This window comes from Odocoileus virginianus, chromosome 32, assembly GCF_023699985.2.
Source record: "Odocoileus virginianus isolate 20LAN1187 ecotype Illinois chromosome 32, Ovbor_1.2, whole genome shotgun sequence".
Classification (NCBI taxonomy): Eukaryota; Metazoa; Chordata; class Mammalia; order Artiodactyla; family Cervidae; genus Odocoileus; species Odocoileus virginianus.
In genome coordinates this window covers 40170263-40189211 of record NC_069705.1, presented here as the reverse complement: position 1 = coordinate 40189211, position 18949 = coordinate 40170263, and the positions used below count along the sequence as shown (strand labels likewise).

The 18949-nt window shown below is 45.3% G+C and overlaps 1 long non-coding RNA gene across 2 annotated transcripts; it reads left to right on the top strand.

The window, feature by feature from the left end:
- The first annotated feature begins 579 nt into the window (after positions 1–579).
- LOC139032627 (uncharacterized) lies at positions 580–7328 on the top strand. Of its 2 annotated transcripts, XR_011485195.1 has the most exons (3): positions 588–642; positions 1239–1550; positions 7099–7328. It is a non-coding gene; the product is annotated as an uncharacterized lncRNA (long non-coding RNA). The 2 variants fall into 2 exon arrangements; XR_011485194.1 differs by having other exon boundaries at positions 580–1550.
- Positions 7329–18949: the final 11621 nt, after the last annotated feature.

Sequence of the window (18949 nt, the reverse complement as noted above, 5' to 3'; positions counted from 1 at the left end):
CTGCGGCCCTGGATTCACCTCTAGGCCCCAGTTTTGACTGCCACCGGGTGCAGGTCCTGGCTCTGGTGGCCGCAGGGTCTGAGGCTCGAGGCCCCCAGGACTGTACACATCTGCCTCCATGAAAAGCTGCTGTCTGAGGGTCTGGCTTGGAGTCAGCCGGAGTCTCTTGCTGACTGAGACTGTCCCGTTAGGGACGCTGTCGGGCCTGGGCAAACCCTGGATGGTAAGACAGACTCGGCCCGGTGTCTGCATGTCCGCGGTCGCCTCAGCTTCGTGTACAGCAGCCGCGGCCGCAGGCCCAGGCGTCCGTGACAGGTAGGCGGAGGCATACGCGGAGTGTTCGCAAATGCAAGAGGACGCTTCTCAGCCGGGAAGGAGGAAGTGCAGCCATTGGGACCGCACACGCAGGCCCAGAGGCCTCCGGTGAATGAGCCAGCCCAGACACAGACGTGACGGTGTCTCTCGCGGGGGTTGTAAACCGCAGCAGACAGACAGGCCAGAGACCAGAGCTCGGGGTGCCGGTGGAGGAGATGGGAGAAAGGAGTGCCAAGGGGGAACTCCCAGTCCGGGGGGCGGGGGCGTCCGGTGCGCGGACGACGGCTCAGGACCAGGTTCTCGACGTGTGTGACCTTCGCTCGGAGGGTAAGGTCGTAATATTCTTGTTAAATCAGTCCGTCAGCTCAGGTTCAGGGTGACTCACATCAGTTGCTTGTCAGTAACGCGGGGCGACATGGGTCTCATCATGGGAGGGGACCTGTGAAGGAAAATTACACGGCTCAAAATAACCTGGAATTAAAACTCCCCTGCAGGTCCTTCCCACCATTCTATGCAAAAGCAAATAACTCTGTCATCCGAGGAAGAAAAAATGGACATTAAGGTTGATTACGCCCAGCTCCCAGCCGGTCCCAGCCTCTGGCTGACCTCCGGGATTCCTTGCCCCAGCCCTTTAAGAGAGAACTATTCCGAACAACCTTGGAGGAAAAACAGGCCCCCTTAAGACAGTAGATCTCCACGTATATACCTACATATACGTACTCTTTTCTTGGGTTAGTGCAGGAGCTCACTAATCTGACTTCTGCCCCTTCTCGCCTCACTAAAGGTGATCTGTTCCTGTAAAGTGCAGTATCTTGTAAACAAAGTCTTGTTCTTTTGCTGAACTGCACCTTCTCTAACTCCCTTACCCTACATTTTTTGGTGCCAAAACCTGAGAGGTTGAGGTTCCTTCTCGTTCTCCACAGCCAGCTCTTTGGAGCATGGAAGGCTGCCGAGTTCACCTTCCTGCCCAGGCTTTCAAGACCTTGAGAGGATGCCCTGTGCCTTCATGAGCAGTACAAGCCCTATGTAAGCGCTTTACTGGTTTTTCACGTAACCAGAGGAATACTGCTTGCTCACATGCTCTCTCTCTCTCCCCTTCTCTCTTTCCCTCTCCCTGTCCCCCTCTTTTCTCTACACTTTCTTTTCCTCAAGGCCGACCAACTCCAGGACAAAGGCCTTTTGCCGTTTGACCTCCCTCCACTCACCGTGAATTGTCGCCTGACTCAGTAGCCCAGGTAAGCTTGGAGGGTACTTTAGGGTCCATAGACTATCATCCTTTCTAGGTTCCCGGGGAACCCTCTGGCCAAAAGGCCCTCTGGGGAGGTACTTAGGGGACGCCCCTCCCTCCTTCAGAGTCTTTCTTTCTCTTTGCCTGGTGAAAAGATTAGGTGATGACCTTTTCTCTCGACTGGACAGTCGCTAGCCATTTGCTATGGAGTCAAGCCAGTCTGTCCCACGGGACTCTTCCTTGGCCTGTGTAAAACAAAACCTTAAACCTCTACTCTTGACCAATCTCAATGTTCATAAACTCCAGTCACTTTGCACTCAAATTTGGCCTCAATACAAACTGGTTAACCGAAACTGCTGGCCTGAGTTTGGGACTTTTGATTTCAATATTTTATCAGATCTCACAAACTTCCTCAAATGGAATGGCAAATGGTCGGAGGTCCCCTATATTCAAGCCTTCTGGGACCTTCGAAGCCATCCTTCTCTCTGCAAGGACTGTTCTATCTATCAAATCCTCCTCTGCTCTCTCCCCACTCCATTACAAAAGAATCCAAATCTAAAGCCCCTAAAACGCCCCCTAAACCTTCAGCCCCTGATTTTGACCTGGCAGATGAGCCTTTTCCCTACCGCCCTGGAGAGAGAGCTTCCAGAGATGAGACCCTAACCCTTCCTCCTCCAAGACAGGAAGCGATGACTCTGAAACCCCAAAAGAGATTTCCACCCCTCTCCATCAGCCAGGACCTGAAGCAAAGACGTTTCCTCTCAGAGAGGTAGCGGGACCGGAGGACCCTACCTGAGTTCATGTGCCTCTCTCAATTTCTGATATGAGCCAAATTGAAGAAAAATTGGGATCTTTTTCAGAAAATTCTACTAGATATAGAAAAGAATTCCTCCGCCTTACACAAGCATATCATTTAACCTGGAATGATCTTTATTACATCCTAAATGCCACTTTAACCCCTGATGAAAAGGAACAGATATGGCAGGCAGCCCGGACTCATGCTGGTCAGCTCCGTAACCAAGATAGGACTAATCTCGTGACTGATGATGCAGTCCCTTTCACTGAGCCATGGTGGACATATCAAGCCGGCAGTGCTGGCATCGGATACCTACATCATGTGATCACCTGTTTACTGGAAGGAATGCTGAGAAGCTCCCACATTCATGTTAACTATGATAAGATTAGGAAAGGGACTCAAAGAGATGAAAATCCTGCCTTTTTTCTTTCACAGCTTACTGAGGCAGTGCAAAAATACGCTAATCTAGATATTTCCACCCCTGCCGGACTTCTGTACCTATACGTCGAGTTCATAAGCCAGTCAGCCCCCGATGTTTGCCAAAAACTATGCCAGAAGGCAATGGCACCTCACTCCAGTACTCTTGCCTGGAAAATCCCATGGATGGAGAAGCCTGGTAGGCTCTGGTCCATGGGGTTGCTAAGAGTCGGACACGACTGAATGACTTCACTTTCACTTTTCACTTTCATGCATTGGAGAAGGAAATGGCAACCAACTCCAGTGTTCTTGCCTGGAAAATCCCAGGGACAGGGGAGCCTGATGGGCTGCCATCTATGGGGTCACACAGAGTCGGACACGACTGAAGTGACTTAGCAGCAGCAGCAGCAACATGCCAGTTAGAGAAGGGCCCTGAAGCTCCTCAGCAAGATCTCCTAGAAATAGCTTTTAAAATTTTCAACAATAGGGAGGGAGAAGCTAAAAAAGAAAAAGAAAAGGAAAGAAAGGCCAAATACGCTTTATTCACTACAGCTATCCAAGAAAAAAATTCAACCCCTTTGGCCCATCAACCTCGGCCCACCCGTATGGGACCTAACGCTCCAGGCCTCTGCTTCAGATGTAACCAAACAGGACACTGGGCTAAGTCCTGCCCAAACAACCAGCCACCCACCAAACCCTGCCCCACCTGCAAACAATGGGGCCACTGGAAAATAGATTGTCCTCAGACACTACCCACCAAATCTCGGGGTCCACCCCAGGCCCAAGAACAATGGGCTGGGAACCAGACTCAGGGGGGCCCTGGCACCCCAGACCATGGTTCCTCGGATGAGGTGAGAGGTGATCCAGTTGTGCCTGAGTTATTGCAGTGATGGAGCCCAAGCTCCAGACCCCAAGTCCACCCCATACAGACAGACTTGGAGCTTCAGGTAATTGGAACAGTGGCCAGACACCAAGTCTCATTCCTAATAGACCCTGGAGCAGCCTTTTCCCTTTTAACATCCTTTAGGGGCCCTCTCCAACCTTCAGAAGTGGCCATCGAAGGGGTCTCAGGCATCCCTTTTTATCCCCAAATCACCCCTCCTCTCCTATGTTCGTTTGGTAAGGCAACATTAACATATTCTTTCATAGTAGTTCCTCGGTGCCCAATGGCATTGATGGGATGTGATCTTCTGGCTAAGCCACAAACTTCTATAAACCTCCCATTCTTAAGATCCCATATCAACTCTTTGCATTCAAATGGCACCCAAACCCTTAGCCAGCCCTTACTCCCAAAGCCTGCCCTCTGACCTTCCACCATAGATCCTCAGGTCTGGACACGAAAGCCCTGTTGGTAGCCCAACACCATTCACCTGTACAGGTTTTTATTAAAAATCCCTCTCAGGTAATAACCCAAACTCAATATACCCTAACCACAGAATCCCGACGAGGACTTAAACCAATAAATAATCTCCCGACTGCTCCAAGCCGGCCATTTGCGGCCTATCTGTTCTTCTCATAATGCTTGTATACTGGCAGTCAAAAAGGGACCCCACTCCTGGTGTCTAGTTCAAGGCTTTCGCAAGATCAGTGAGGCCTTAATACCCATACATCCCATGGTCACTAATCCCTACACCCTGCTCTCACATATTCTGCCTGACACACTCCACTTCATGGTATTGGGCCTCAAAGATGCTTTCTTTACTATACCTCTACTCCACTCCTCACAACCCCTATTTGCCTTCACCTGGAAGGGCCCAGACATATATCAATCTCAACAATTAACTTGGACCATTTTACCACAAGGGTTTAGAGATAACCCTCATTTTTTCGATCAAGCCCTCCAAAGAGACCTACAGACTTTAGGCTTAGGCTCTACTACCTTACTCCAATATGTAGATGATTTATTGGTAGGTAGTTTCTCTCGCCATAACTGCCTAGTCCACACTGTGATAGTATTAAACACCCTAGGTAACCGGGGCTCCAGAGTCTCACTCTCCAAAGCACAGTTGCTTTCACCACTGTCAGTTACATGGGATTGCTTCTCACTCCCACATCCAAAATAATTCCAGTTCAGAGACTTTGAGCCTTGACACAGACCCCGAGGCCCCAAACCAAGAGGGGACTTCTTTCTCTATTAGGTCTATTAAACTTGTTCTGAATATGGGTCCCAAATTTTGCCCTCCATGCAAAACCTCTCTACCAAGCTACTCGAGGAAATCTAGATGAACCCTTATTGGCCCCCACCTCTCTCCACACCCCCATACAGACTCTTATCAAACATTTACTACAGGCCCCTTCTCTTTACTTACCTGATCACACCACGCCTTTTTTCTTTTTTGCACATTCTCGACAAGGACATGCCTTAGGGATTCTGTGCCAAAAGAGGGGGTGGGCATGGGGCCTCTAGCTTACTTATCTAAACTACTCGATCTCGTCAGGCTTGGATGGCCACCTTGTCTCCAGGCCTTAGCTGCAGCCACCCTCTTAATACCTGAATCCCCGAAACTAACCTGAAATGCTCCTCTAAATGTATGCTCACCTCATTCCTTCAAAGATTTACTCTCTCATTGGGCTTTCCTTTCTCTGTCACCTGCTTGACTGCAAATCCTCCACACACACCTCCTCGACCCATCCCTTTCTTTTATGCCTTGTAAACCTCTTAAACCTGCTAGCTTACTCCCTACACCAGATCCAGAAGCAGAACACCTATCTCATGACTGTGTTCAGACCTTAGATATGACACTTAATCCCTTTGAATATATATAACCAATCAACCCCTTCAGTTCAGTTCAGTTCAGTTCAGTTCAGCCCCTTACTGACCCGAGTCCCATCCTGGTTCACAGATGACAGTGCCCAGACACAAGCCCCATTTGGGGCTGGATATGCTATAGTCCAGGGACAGTCTGACAATATTACCCCCCTCACCTCATCAAGTCAGCCACACTCCCAGCTCACACATCTTCACAGCAGACTGAACTGAAAACTCTTGCACAAGCCTTGACCCTTAGCCAAAGACCAAAAGGTAAACATTTACACAGACTCCAAGTGTGTCTATATTACATTCTAACATTATAATCTGGGGGCAGAGGGGATTCCTGACTCAGAAGGACACACCTGTTTTCAATGCTGCTTTCATTTCTTAACTCCTCCATGCGGTTCAGCTCCCAAAACAAGCTGCTATAATACATTGCCAGGGACATCAGTGGCATGGCCCTATCTCCTTTTTTAACAATATAGCAGATCACGAAGCAAAGCGGCAGGCTGCCTCTGTTAGTTCTGTCTTTATTATAGCCCAAATTGATGAGCCTAACATCTGCACATTAATATTTACATTCCCTTTTCCACCTCTCTACAAAAGTACTTAAGGCTTTCCTTCAGAACTTTATTGAACGGACTAAGGAAAATGTGATTTATTTAAATAATCTGACCCAAACTTGTACCATTTGTCAGCGGACAAATCCTAATTCTAACATTCGCCCTCCTCCTTTCCCCACCCTCCAAATTCATGGACATCTTCCTGCACAAGACTGGCAGGTAGATTTCACCCACATGCCACCTGTAAAAAGGGCTAAATTTCTCCTAGTCTTCATAGATACATTTTCTGGATGGATCAAAGCTTTCCGGACTACTAACCACATGAGCCCCTACTGTGGTTTAGCTTATTCTTACTGAAATCCTCCCCAGGCTTGGAATGCCTTCCCCTCTCCAGTCTGACAACGGGCCTGAGTTCACGTCCCAAATCACCCAAAATATTGCATGAGTCCTTCAGGTTTCTTGGTGGTTTCACATTCCTTATCATCCCCGGTCTTCCAGTAAGGTTGGGAGAGCCAACCAAGGCCTAAAGAAAGTCTGACCAAATTAATGGTCAAACTTCATCACAACTGGACTAAACTCCTCCCTTTAGCCCTTTTAAAGGTCTGGGCCTTACCCACAAAGCCCTTAAATATCAGTCCGTTCGAGGCCATGTATGGAAGGCCCATAGTACCTTTAGGTCTTCCCTGCTTCCAGGACGGTCCCAGACTGCCATCCCACCTTCCTTTTCCTGTACTTGCCCAGATACAAGATGCCCTTTGGTAACGTATGGATAACTTACTCCCTTGGCCACATCCCAATCTTCCATACCCATCCATTCAAATGGGAGACAAAGTCTGTATGTCAGTTCAGTCCCACCCAGATCTAACCCCAAAATGGCAAGGACCCTACATGGTAATTCTGCTGACCCCTACCACTACAAAATTAAAAGAAATCTCCCCTTGGGTATACATCACTTGGCTAAAAAAGGTTATGCAGTCCAATGATGAAAATGCTTGCCAGACTAATACTTACCAAGTTTCTCACACAGGCTCTACAACTCTAAAGTTCTCACGGCTTCCACTGGCCCCAACTGGCGATGGATGAGCCTATCGGTTTCACGGCTGCAATTATTCTTGGAACAACTTCTGGCAGATATCTGGGTCTCCAGTCCTCAAGGATCCACGTTCGAACATGTTGAAGATTACATCTCTACCCTGTGGCTACAGGGAACCTTTTATAACTTTTACCCCTTTGAAATCCAATTCATTTCCGTAGTAATCTATGTTATACTCACTTCCCCAAATGTTTAACATCTTCTTATCCTCCTTTCTTCCTCTGATCCACAAACTCCTTCAAAATCCTAACCTCAGCTATCTATTCCGGACACTTAATTTAACCCATACCCTTCTTAATGCTTCTAACCCACAATTGGCTAAAGACTGCTGGATATGTCTATCCATAACTCCCCTGGGAGATTCAGCCCTCCCCACATCCATCCTCGACTGGACCACTGGTAACATGTCTCTACACCACTCATACCATGGGGAGCCTTTATTCATCTCATATCTTATATATCTTCACACTACTGACCAAATCCAAAATTCAGGTATACTCTTAGAATCTTTACTCACCAAACTTCCCTCCTTCAATGAAAAACCTCCAATAGGAGGCTCTGTTGCCCAGAGTGTAACACTGTTACAACCAGCTCATTTTTGTATATCCAGAAATTCCTGAAACAGTTCATATGACCGACCCGTGGGTACAATCTCTAACTCCACGTGCAACCATACCTCCACCTTGCTCTTTGCCACTGGAAAGGCTATATATAATGTTTCTGGTCCTACAGGACACACTTTGACCTTTACAGGGTGGTTTCCCTCAGCATATTCCTCCATCTCTCCCATCATTGGGGCCATCTTAGCGGGGTCTCTGAACGTCCTTGAATGAATGATCAAAACCCCCCTCGACTCCTCTTCGCCATCGACTTCAGCTGTTGTATTAACGACACCTGGCCTATTTTTCCTGTGTGGGATGTCTACATACCTCTGTCTACCTACTAATTGGATTGGGACCTGCACCCTGGTATACTCCAGTACAGACATTTTAATAGCCCCCAAGGATCAACCCTTACCTATTCCTCTCATCCACAAGCGAATAAAATGAGCCATTCATATCATTCCCCTCTTAATAGGACTAAGAATAGCGGCTGGAGTTGGAATAGGAACCGCAGGCTTAACCACCTCCATCCAAAACTACCAGACACTATCTAAAGACCTATCAGACAGTCTCCAGGAAATAGCTCAAGGCCTAATAACTATCCAATCAAGTTGATTCCTTGGCGGCCGAAATATTACAAAATAGAAGGGGATTAGATCTACTCACTGCAGAGAAGGGAGGTCTGTGCCTTTTTCTAGATGAATTGTGCTATTTCTATGCCAACCAGTCGAGTATTGTCCAAGGAGCTGCAAAAAACCTTACAGATCGAGCCTCATGAATCTGCCAGAGATAAAGCAACCCCTGGCAGTCACGGTTGACAGATTGGAACTGGATCCCTTGGGTTTTACCCCTTTTCGGACCATTCATTTTTATCATCCTCCTAGTCATCTTTGGGCCTTGTTTGTTTAATCTTTTCCAGGAATTCCTCCAAGACCGAATCCGAGCCATTTCCCGAGACCAAGCCAAAACTATTCTTTTGCTTGAGACCCTGATGGCTAGGATAGAAAATTAACACTACAGGCCTTAGACTTCCTTCCTCCCAGACCGCAAACTCCTGACCCTCGTTTACCAGCACAAAGAAGCCCTGAACATTAACGACGCCCTCCTTTCTTTCTCTTTTTATATATGTTCCTTAGGGTCTGGAATGAAGGAAAGGTACACGGCTCAAAATAGCCTGGAATTAAAACTCCCCTTCAGGTCCTCCCCACCATTCTATGCAAAACAGAGAACTCTCACCTGAAGGGGAAAAATGGACATTAAAGTTGATTACGCCCAGCTCCCAGCCAGTCCCAGCCTCTGGCCGATCTCCAGAATTCCTTGCCCCAGCTGTTTAACAGATAACTATTACGAACAACTTTGAGCCGAACAGACCCCCTTAAGATAGTAGCTTTCCTCATATATGCCTACATAGACTTATTTTTTTCTTGGGTCAGTGCTGCTGCTGCTAAGTAGCTTCAGTCGTGTCCGACTCTGTGTGACCCCGTAGCACCAGCTCACTAATCTGACTGCTGCCCCTTCTTGCCTCATTAAAGGTGATCTGTTCCTATAAAGTGCTGGTCTTGTTCTTTTTCCGAACCTTGACTTCTCTAACTCCCTTACCCTACAGCCTGTGCCCCCAGGTGTTGGGGTGGCGCTTGAGGAACCCAGGGTGCCACTGATCCCATGGCGTGGACAGACACGCAGGTGACACGCGCACCTGGGACTGAGTGCCGAGCGTGTCTGTTACCCCTCAAGAGAAATGGCTGCGTCCATCCAAGGAGCAGCACCTGTGAGTGCTCAGAACTGCCCCCAGCGAGCCAGGGAAGTTCCTGTTGCCCTAATGCTCCGTTTTATTAACACGGTTACCTACGTGCGTGGATTTTAGGTAAAATGGTGAGATGTGGTTGGAGTAGAAAAGGACCAAGACACAGGAAACTGAAATTTACATTTCTTTCCTGTGACCGCGAATAACTCACTGTGTAAGTTTTGACATTATCCTCAGCTGTGTGGGGACATTGAGATTGAAATGTGAGGACAGAGATGAAGAGATGTACATGACTGAGCCTAGAAGGAAGAGACTACAGGAATGTCATTTATTCTGTTCGTTGGCTGTTACGATTATGATTATTACATGCCAGGAAACAGACACCACCAACCTATGAGATTTTTCACATTTATTTTATCCTTTAGGAAACTTAATGGCCTTTTTAAAAGTTCCCCTCTGGGAGTTTTATACTCAATTTTCTGCTCTGTGCTAAGTTGTCCTGGGTTTCTGTCACCTGAAATTGTCTCCTGAAGCAGAAAAAGATGGAAGGAGCTGCTTGTCTCTGGTGGGGAAGCCCTGAGCCCTGGAGATGAGAAACAGGCAGGCAGGTGGTGTCACGGGGGCGGGGCTCTTGGGTGATGAGACCGAGCCGCTGGGAGTGACTCAGAGTGGGGTCCACACTCCCACTCCTGACCGGGGCAGAGCCCCTGCCTCCAGGTTTTACCTCTGGTGTGGATACCGAAAAACTGAAGATTCCGATCTGTCCCACTGTGTATATCACAGGTGGTAATGTATTTATATACTCTTCTTATATATAACCTCGTTCACACTTTCTGCCTCCTTATTTTTATTTTACTTGCTTTTATTTTATCCTGAATGAAAAGTTTCTTTACATTACTGGTATGTATTGTCCCCAAAAGGGGACAGTGTGGTTGAGGTTTAAGGCAATGGGATCATGTCGATGGTGGGACTAAAGCTGAAATTTGACCCTTAATGCTTTGCCTCACTTCCTTAATATTTTATCACAATTTCCTACCTTTTATCAATATTTTTTTGTGGTTTAACTTAAATTTACATTGACAAATCTGAGATGGCTCAGAATAAACCAGAGTGTGGATATTCTGAACACAAAATAAAGGACATGTTTTACATCTGTATTGATATTTTTTGGTTAGCGGTGATGGAGAAGAGGATGACTGAGAACAGGATGAGATGGTTGGATGGCATCACTGACTCAATGGACATGAATCTGAGAACTCCAGGAGACAGTGAAGGGCGGGGAAGCTTGGCGTGCTGCAGTTCATGGGGTTGCAAAGAGTCGGACAGGACTGAGCCACTGAACAACAGCAACAATCTTTTTCTTACCCTTAACACTCTTCTGTGTAAAAAAAGAAAAAGAAAAACCAGGGTGAAGTCCTCAATCGCTTTAGAACTTAAACTAAAGTCAGGTTGTCTTGCCAGGACTGGGACAGGGTGTGGCAAGTGAGGCTGTTAAATCAGATACAGAATTTAGGGGTGCACCAATAAATTCTGTAATCCAGATAAATACTTAATGCAGTATTTTAAAAACTGAAAAGTAATGCAAAATACATGATGAACAAGATACTAAGATTTTAAGTCAAGAAAGGATCAGATAAATGGATTTAGACACATAAATCTACACCCACCAATTCATGCAATTTTGCTGTTAATTTCCAGGAATGCAACGAAGTACTTAGTACAGTGAGTTCTGCAGACTCTCGGGACATAAAAGAGTTTTTATGTTTAATAACTGAGAGTGGAGAATTTGTGACTTCAATTTATTGGCTGTGAACATTTTTGTAACATAAAATGAACAACTTACAGAGTGTGAACTATCAATTGTGTTGATGATTAAATTTCTCAAGAAAAAATATAGTAGTTAGGTTTTAGTAGTTTCTGGGAAATCTCATTATTGCTAAACAGCAAGTATCTTGTTTTCCCAGAAGGGTAACAGACTCTCAGAGAGGAGAACACACAGTGTTTGCAAGATTGGCATCTGTAGAGACCTGGGGATTGTAAGGAATAGCAGTCTTACCAGCATCTTCCCCAGATATACATGAGGGGTGTGTGTGTGTGTGTGTGAGGTGGGGAGGGGGAGAGAGAGAGAGACGAGGAGGAGGAGGAAGAGGGGAAGAAGGAAGAAAAGAAAAAAGATAAGTAGGTAAAAGGTAGACAGACAAAGAGGTGGAGATTTTAGCACAATTGAGTAGAACTAGAAAATCTCCTTTTCCTACTTCAGGAGCAAGTTTCTTACCTTTCAGCTAACATTCACTGTGGGAGGAAATTTTTTAAAATACAGGAAATTAATTGGGTGTAGTAGAGGAGGGCAATTCCAGTTGTCAAGCAAACAGGTGTACTTGACTCTGATAGAAACCTTGGAGGACTGTCTCTCCCAAACATGCAGTGCGCAGTGTTACATCTGCCTATGAGCTCTGACTCTTGAGTGTCTGAGGTGAGGCGTATGGACAAGACCTTAGATGCTTAATTTAGAAAATAATTCTTGGCATGCCAGTGCATAGTGGCAAACCACCTCATAAAATTGGAATTTTAATACCGTTGTTATTTGAGAGAAGGATCAGCCGAGAGAAAGGAAGTCCAGTTTTGACTAATATTCCTACTGAGAGGGGCCAAGTAATTCAGAAGTGCTGAACCATTTTTAGTCCCACTAGTATTTAAATGATTTGATTAGAAATGATAAAATTCTTAATTGGACTTTCAGAATAATAATTGAGTAAAACTGCTTTGCATTATTAGAATGGACCAGGTTAAGAAATTAATGAGCACAATGTCAGAACACTGTGGGCTTCTGAGGTGAAGGCCAGGCTTTCCTGAGGAAGATGGAGGAGCCAGCTCACACGGTCCTGCCTATGAGCATATTCCCCGCCTCCACCAGAGATCCTTGAAGACGAGAGAAAGTACCAGGTGGTGTGGAATATTCAGAATGAAATTGCCTTTCAGAGCACCTACTACTAACAACCTGGTTTACCTTTCTCTTTGTATTTAAAAAAAATTTCAGTAGAGGGGGTCATCCCTCTATTTTATTCAAGTAAAACCACTTATGTTATGAGGGTCATTTCAGAGTTATTCCATGTGAAATTGCATAGGCTCCCCTCACACTTAGCCAGGCTGGTCTCTTCCTCTGCTTCTTGCCCATCACATCAGTTTTAGTTGACATTTGAGAGGTTGCCTGTCACCCCCAGAAGAGTGTGGTCACTCTGAGGACGAGAGACATTTCCTCTTGATGTCTAATACCTCAGAACCTTTACATGTACTCTAAAATAAATGAACAAGTGGATTAAGTAACTCATCATCTTGAAAGTATCTCTCTTTTGCCACTGCATATTACACGAAGAAAATAAGCTATGTTTTGAGGATTTATAATAGTGCTTTTTTTTTTTTCTAAATCTGTATTAAAGCATGCATGTGGGCACAATTGGGACTTCTCAGATGGTGCTAGTGATAAAGAACCTGCCTGCCAATGCAGGAGATCTGGATTCGATCCCTGGGTCAGGAAGATCCCCTGGAGAAGGGCATGGCAAGCCACTCCAGTATTCTTACCTGGAGTATCCCATGGACAAAGGAGCCTAGTGGGCTACAATCCATAGTGTTGCAAAGAGTCAGAAACAACTGAAGCAACTTAGCACGCATGCACAATTTGTCAGTGTAATTAACCAGGACCAGCTCCTGGAAACCCTAGAATTCAGAGGTAGGATCCTGGGATGAGGTTGTGCAATGGAAAGAGAATAATAGTTCCAGTAGTGTCAAATACCTAATACATTTACTTCACACTTTTATGTATTGATAGATGTGGTACAGCCAGTGGAAATTTAGCAAATAGTATATGCTATAAAATTTTAATGTAGTTTTCATTGCAGTAGATAAAAATGAAATTAGCAATAAGGAGGAGAAGGGAAAGACGGAGGGTGAGATGGTGGGATGGACATGAGTTTGAGTAAGCTCTGGGAGTTGGTGATGGACAGGGAAGCCTGGTGTACTGCAGTCCATAGGGTTCCACATGACTGAGTGACTGAACTGAACTGAACTGAAGCAATAAGAAATATCATTTTGACTCTTTCAAAGACTATGAGAGTGTATTTCAAGATCTTAATGCATTATGTGAGGTTCTAGATGACAGTCAAAACTGAACGACAGCCACAGACCGTGCAGATCACTCAGCAAGTCTTAGCTGAAGTTGGGGGTTTCATTAGTTCTCTTTCCAGAGTGTCTTTCAGTAAGAGAAAGGTATTTATTTGCATTTCATTCCTCATACTGTACCTCTTAGTAATGAGTCAATATCTCCAGAAATAACTTGAGCTAGAAGCAGAAAAAAGAACCTGATAATTTCAATCATGAGTAGACCATATGAGTTGTTTTCAATCTACATATAACTAGCTAATCTCTGGTATCAGCACATGTACCCATGTGTCCTGGATTTGTATCAGGTAGCTAAGGTAGGTTCTCCCTTGTGTCCCTGCATTGCAGAGTTACTGACACTGCCCTTCTGACATGGAGTCTCCTGTGGTCCTGAGGACAGAGTTGCTAGGCAACAGAAACCTCCTCTCCATCCTTTCCAGGAGTGAGCCACACTGGCACACCTCTGTCCACATCTGGACACCAGGCAGGTGTCTGGAAGTGAGTCATTCTCTAGAGAACATTTGCTTCTTGGATTTAGGGGGAAGCCAATTTAAATCAGAGCATGTAAAATAAGCTCTAATAGCCTTGAAGGTATGAATATAGTTTTGTGAAACACAGAGCTTGACGGAACTGCATAGTCAGGCTGGAGAGAGTCAAACATCGACCAGGAGAAGATCTGATGTTAGCAGACAAGGCATTTCAGCTGGGAACGAGATGATAGGTTTTGAAATGTGCTCCTTGTGGAAAAGCCTACAGAAGAGTTCCAGTAGCTCTCGGCCAGAGAGCAGGTTTAAGAGAATAGGAACATGCTTTTAATTAACATGGTAACTAAAAATACAGAATATTTCTTTTGTGGGCTTTTTCATTTATGTATCTCTATTTAAGTTCTCTATCTTTTGGTAATCCAGTATGATAATTTTATGCCACAAAGTTTTAGAAATCCTGGCACATCAGTGAAGAAAATGTGTTGGCTAAAATATTTCATGTTACGTGAAAGCAAAGGTAGAAAATTGGGATAGATAAAAGCATTTAGGAATTTGATTATTAAAATCTGTATGTTAGGAGAAAAGAACTGGTGTTTCTGGCTTCTGTCTGTTTAACACAGATTAGAATCATTAAATTAAGAAGTTCATATGAAGATATTTAATTTTAACTTGCAGAAATGTCTAAGGTAAATAAAGTATAAATGAGCCTCCTTTTTAAGGACTTCCCTGGTGCTCCAGTGGTTGAGGATCTGCTTTCCAAAGCAGTGGATGTGGGTTTGATCCCAGGTTGGGAACTAAGATTCTACATGCTAATGGGCAGCTCAGTCTGCAAACAGCAACTAAGACCTGAAGCAGTCAGAGAAATAGATACAGAAATAAAATAGTTAAAAGTGAACTTTTATATTCCCTGTTTTCAGAATTGTCTCATTGTTTTGCTGAGTTCAGTTGTGTTCCTCCCCCAGAATGTCTTGGAATCTTAATCCCTACTCCCTCAGAAAGGGATCTCACAGGACCTCTGGAGGGTCTTTACAGAGATTATCAAGAGAAGAATGAGGTCTTTGGGTGGATCCTAAATCAGTATGACTGATGTGCTTATAAAAAGGGAGAATTTGAACCCAGACATGCACACCAGGAAGATGGCGTGAGGAGCAGAGGAGACACCACCTGCGGCCGGGAGTGATGCTGCTGGGATCCTGAGCCAGGGGCTGAGGGAGCACGAGGAAGCCAGGTCACCACACTGGGGCTTATGTCCAGGTAGCACCTTCCTGGAAACAGGGTCATGAACCAAGCAGTCTTGGGGGATTCTCTGCTGTGTTAATACCAGAGGCCGTCCCCGTATGAAGAAGCAGACTGAGGAGAATGTAGTTGGGTGGGGGTGGCCCCCGTACCATTTGGGTGGCTCCCGGTTCTTGAGGAAATGGAAACAGCTGTACTGGTCTCACAAGTGGAGCCTTTCCATGAACAGAAGTGAAGCTCTAGAAGCAGTTCAGTCTTCCCTGTTCCTGTCAGAAGGCTTGCCGACATTGTAAAATCTAGATTTTGGGAACAAAAGTCCTGGTGGGTGGAGCTTGCATGCTTTCTCTGTGCCTTCTGAACAAACCCTGTCAAAGAAAGGTCCGATTCGGTCTTCTCCAGCATCCAAGAGACTTCTCAGAAGGAAATAAAAAGGAAAGGCTATTTTGGAAACTAGGCCTATGACACATGTTAAAGGTCTCTCCCACAGATAATAGTTAAAAGCTGGAGACATCTGAGCAGGTAACTAACATATTCAATGCCAGAAGCAAAATTTGGATCCAATTTGTTCTTTGATAGACTAATACCTGTCTTGTGGCTAATAATATAAAATGCACACTGTAAGATCTCATCACACATGCACATATTGTGCTAGCAGGCAAACACACAGAGGCATTCCTCAGGCCCCTTCCTGTGGCTCATGGCAGTTCTAAGTCACTCTCCTCTCTAGTGCCCCCTCACACTTGTGAGAAACCTGCTGCCACATCCCAGCCATGGATTCAGTTACCTGACACAACCAAACAGCCTCCTAAACCCCGGGAGTGGGGGTCCCCACCGTGGGCCTCCCGTCCCCACTCTCAGCCTCCAGCCGTAACCTCGTCACTTTGCAGGTGTCTGCACCATGTTTACTCCTGCACTTGTGGTGGCGTTCTTTGGTTTGTTGGCACATCAAACTGCTTTTTAGGTTTAATTCATCCAAGTGTGTTACAGTCAAGGTCTCTGAATTGGGTGATGGCTTTCCTGTGGGATTCTGGGGGCCCCAGCATGGATCTGCTTTTCCTCTGTGTGTGAAGTGGGAACCGAGTGAGGTCATCCTTTTGGGAAGTTAGCCTTGCTGGGATGAAGCTTCCACAAAAACACTCAGTTTTTTCCAGTATTTAGTAGTGAAAGATGTTAACGTGTTGATGATACTACATCTCTGGCTTAATATAAATTGAGGATGTTCTTGAGTTTGTATCAGTTATGGAAACTAGTTCTGGATCTTTGTCAAAGAAGAATACAAGGTGAATGTGTGTGAATGTTCATTCTTTCCTGAGAGTACACGAGTGCACACCCTGTCACTAAGTTCTGTCTGACTCTTTGTGATCCTGTAGACTGTAGCCCGCCAGACTTCTCTGTCATGGGATTTCCCAGGCAAGAATACTGGAGTGGGTTGCCACTTTCTTCTCCATCTTTCTTGAGTAGCTGTTGTTAAAAAGTGGTCCTAAGGGCCCATCTGGATGAGGATGATTAAGTGGAGACTGTAAAGTCCTGAGATGATAAAGTGGATTTTGGTAGCATCAAAGCTGGTGGCTGTGGTGGCCTCAGGAAATTGAGATGCTTCCAGCCACAGCTGTGTCCTTCCCCAGCCCAGCACACTCTGCCTCTGCCTATCCTGGTCCTGGCCTAGACACTGGAGGAGGCTGTTTGGATACCAGCTTTTATGTCATTGTTTTTCAGACAATTGTGTGGGTGGCAATCAGCATTTTGAAAACAGAGGAGAGTAAATAACAGTGCGGATACTGAAATGGTGTGTCTAATACTCCAGAGGCAATGTGACACTCATGTTTCCTGGAGGCCTGCCCTGAGCCCTGGGCATCCTCTGAGCCCCTGCCTGTGGCTGAGGCCATCTCCTGCTCAGTGCTTCTGTCTGGAGCTCATCTGGCCTGGGTGTTTCTTTCACGGGATGGCCCTGGGGAAGGCTAATCCATTTCAGTCCTGGAAGATTGTAAGCTAAATGCTGCCAGATCAGCAGGATTATAGAAACTCACAGCAAGCCTGCTTTCTCACAGATGTTTCTGCTCATCCCCTACAGGTCCGTCTGCCGCAGGCCTTTCTCCATTCATTCCCTGTGGGGTCAATTAAGTCCCTTGATGCTACAAGTTTCTCTTCTCCCAGGGTACCGCCATCCACTGAAGCCTCTTCCCCCTTGTCAGCACTGGGCCCTTGACTTGCTTCTGCAGTCTGTGACTCAGCAGAGCAGCCATGTTTGCTTGACAATAGCCAGCAAAGCCTACAGTTCTGATTCCTTTTGTAAATTAACATTTAAAATATCAGTAACTATTCGTAGGGGCCAGAAGATTTAATGTGAATCACTGGTGGTTCCGAGGGGTTAAATACCACAGAAATACATGGTTAATTTCCAGTCTCATGGAATGACAGGTCATTTTTTCTTGACCACAATGACTACAGAATTTAAAGCAACTGAATAACTTAGAATAGCATGTTTGAGTATAAAATATGTGATGGAAAGATGATGAGTCTTACCATGCTCAAGCTCATGTGGTTTCTTCTTTTAGCACCCTATTCTTATTCTCCATCTTATATCACAATACAATTATTTTTCAACAGAAGAGAGACCCTTAACTTCCAAAATAATTTCTAAATATGTTTGGATCAAGGGTGAGGTTTTATTTTTGTCAGATATTGGCAGTCAGTGAAGAATAATTTTTTTGCATAGGCCCTGACTCTTGACTTCTTTGATTTTTTTTTAAATTAAAAAAAAAATGTGGAAAATTTAGAACCAGAACCTTTTTCTCCAGATTGCCCAGAAATCTCCAGATGATTTTTTTGTTAACTGAGTTAGTTAAATATTTCTGTGATATCCTGTGATCCAGTCATCACTGAAGAGCTCAGCTGCATGTGGTGTTGTCCATGACTGGCTTCACCAGGGTGGAGGATCCGACAAGTCCAGTCTGAACAGAGGGACTCTGGGGATGCTGCAGCTCGAGGTGAAGGTGGGCACAGAGCCCGCTTCCTGATGAGGGGAGGTGGGCAGGGCGGTGGCTGGCATGGCTTTGAAGTATCTGAGAGGGGTGAGGGGCCTGTAGGGAAGAGTCACACTGCAGGCAGCATGATCTGAGACTGTGTGTTTGAGAATCACTAGTGTCGACTAAATCCGCAAGTGGTCTAGAAGTTGGAGCATTCGGAATCATTGACCATTTTTCTATGTCATATTTAAAACCAAACTATATATAAAAGTACTACTTTTCGTTGGAACCAGTACATACTTTGCAGACAGTGTACCTGGTCCCTTGACTTTGGTTTTTCCATATGGGTATATCAGTTGAAAGATAACCTAATCTAACGTGTTCAGTTTCTTCAGGTAAATCCCATAAGGCAAGACTGGTTTTAATGTAAAGTCACCACTTTAGAACATGGGCTTTAACCCACTTTAGAACATGTTTAGAACATGGGCTTTAACCTCCAGGGCAGTACAGCATTTGAGCGATTTTCATAGGCTGCCTTGAGTTTGATGGAGTAATCTATTGAAAGGATAGTTAATTTTGCTTACTTAATAAAATGTG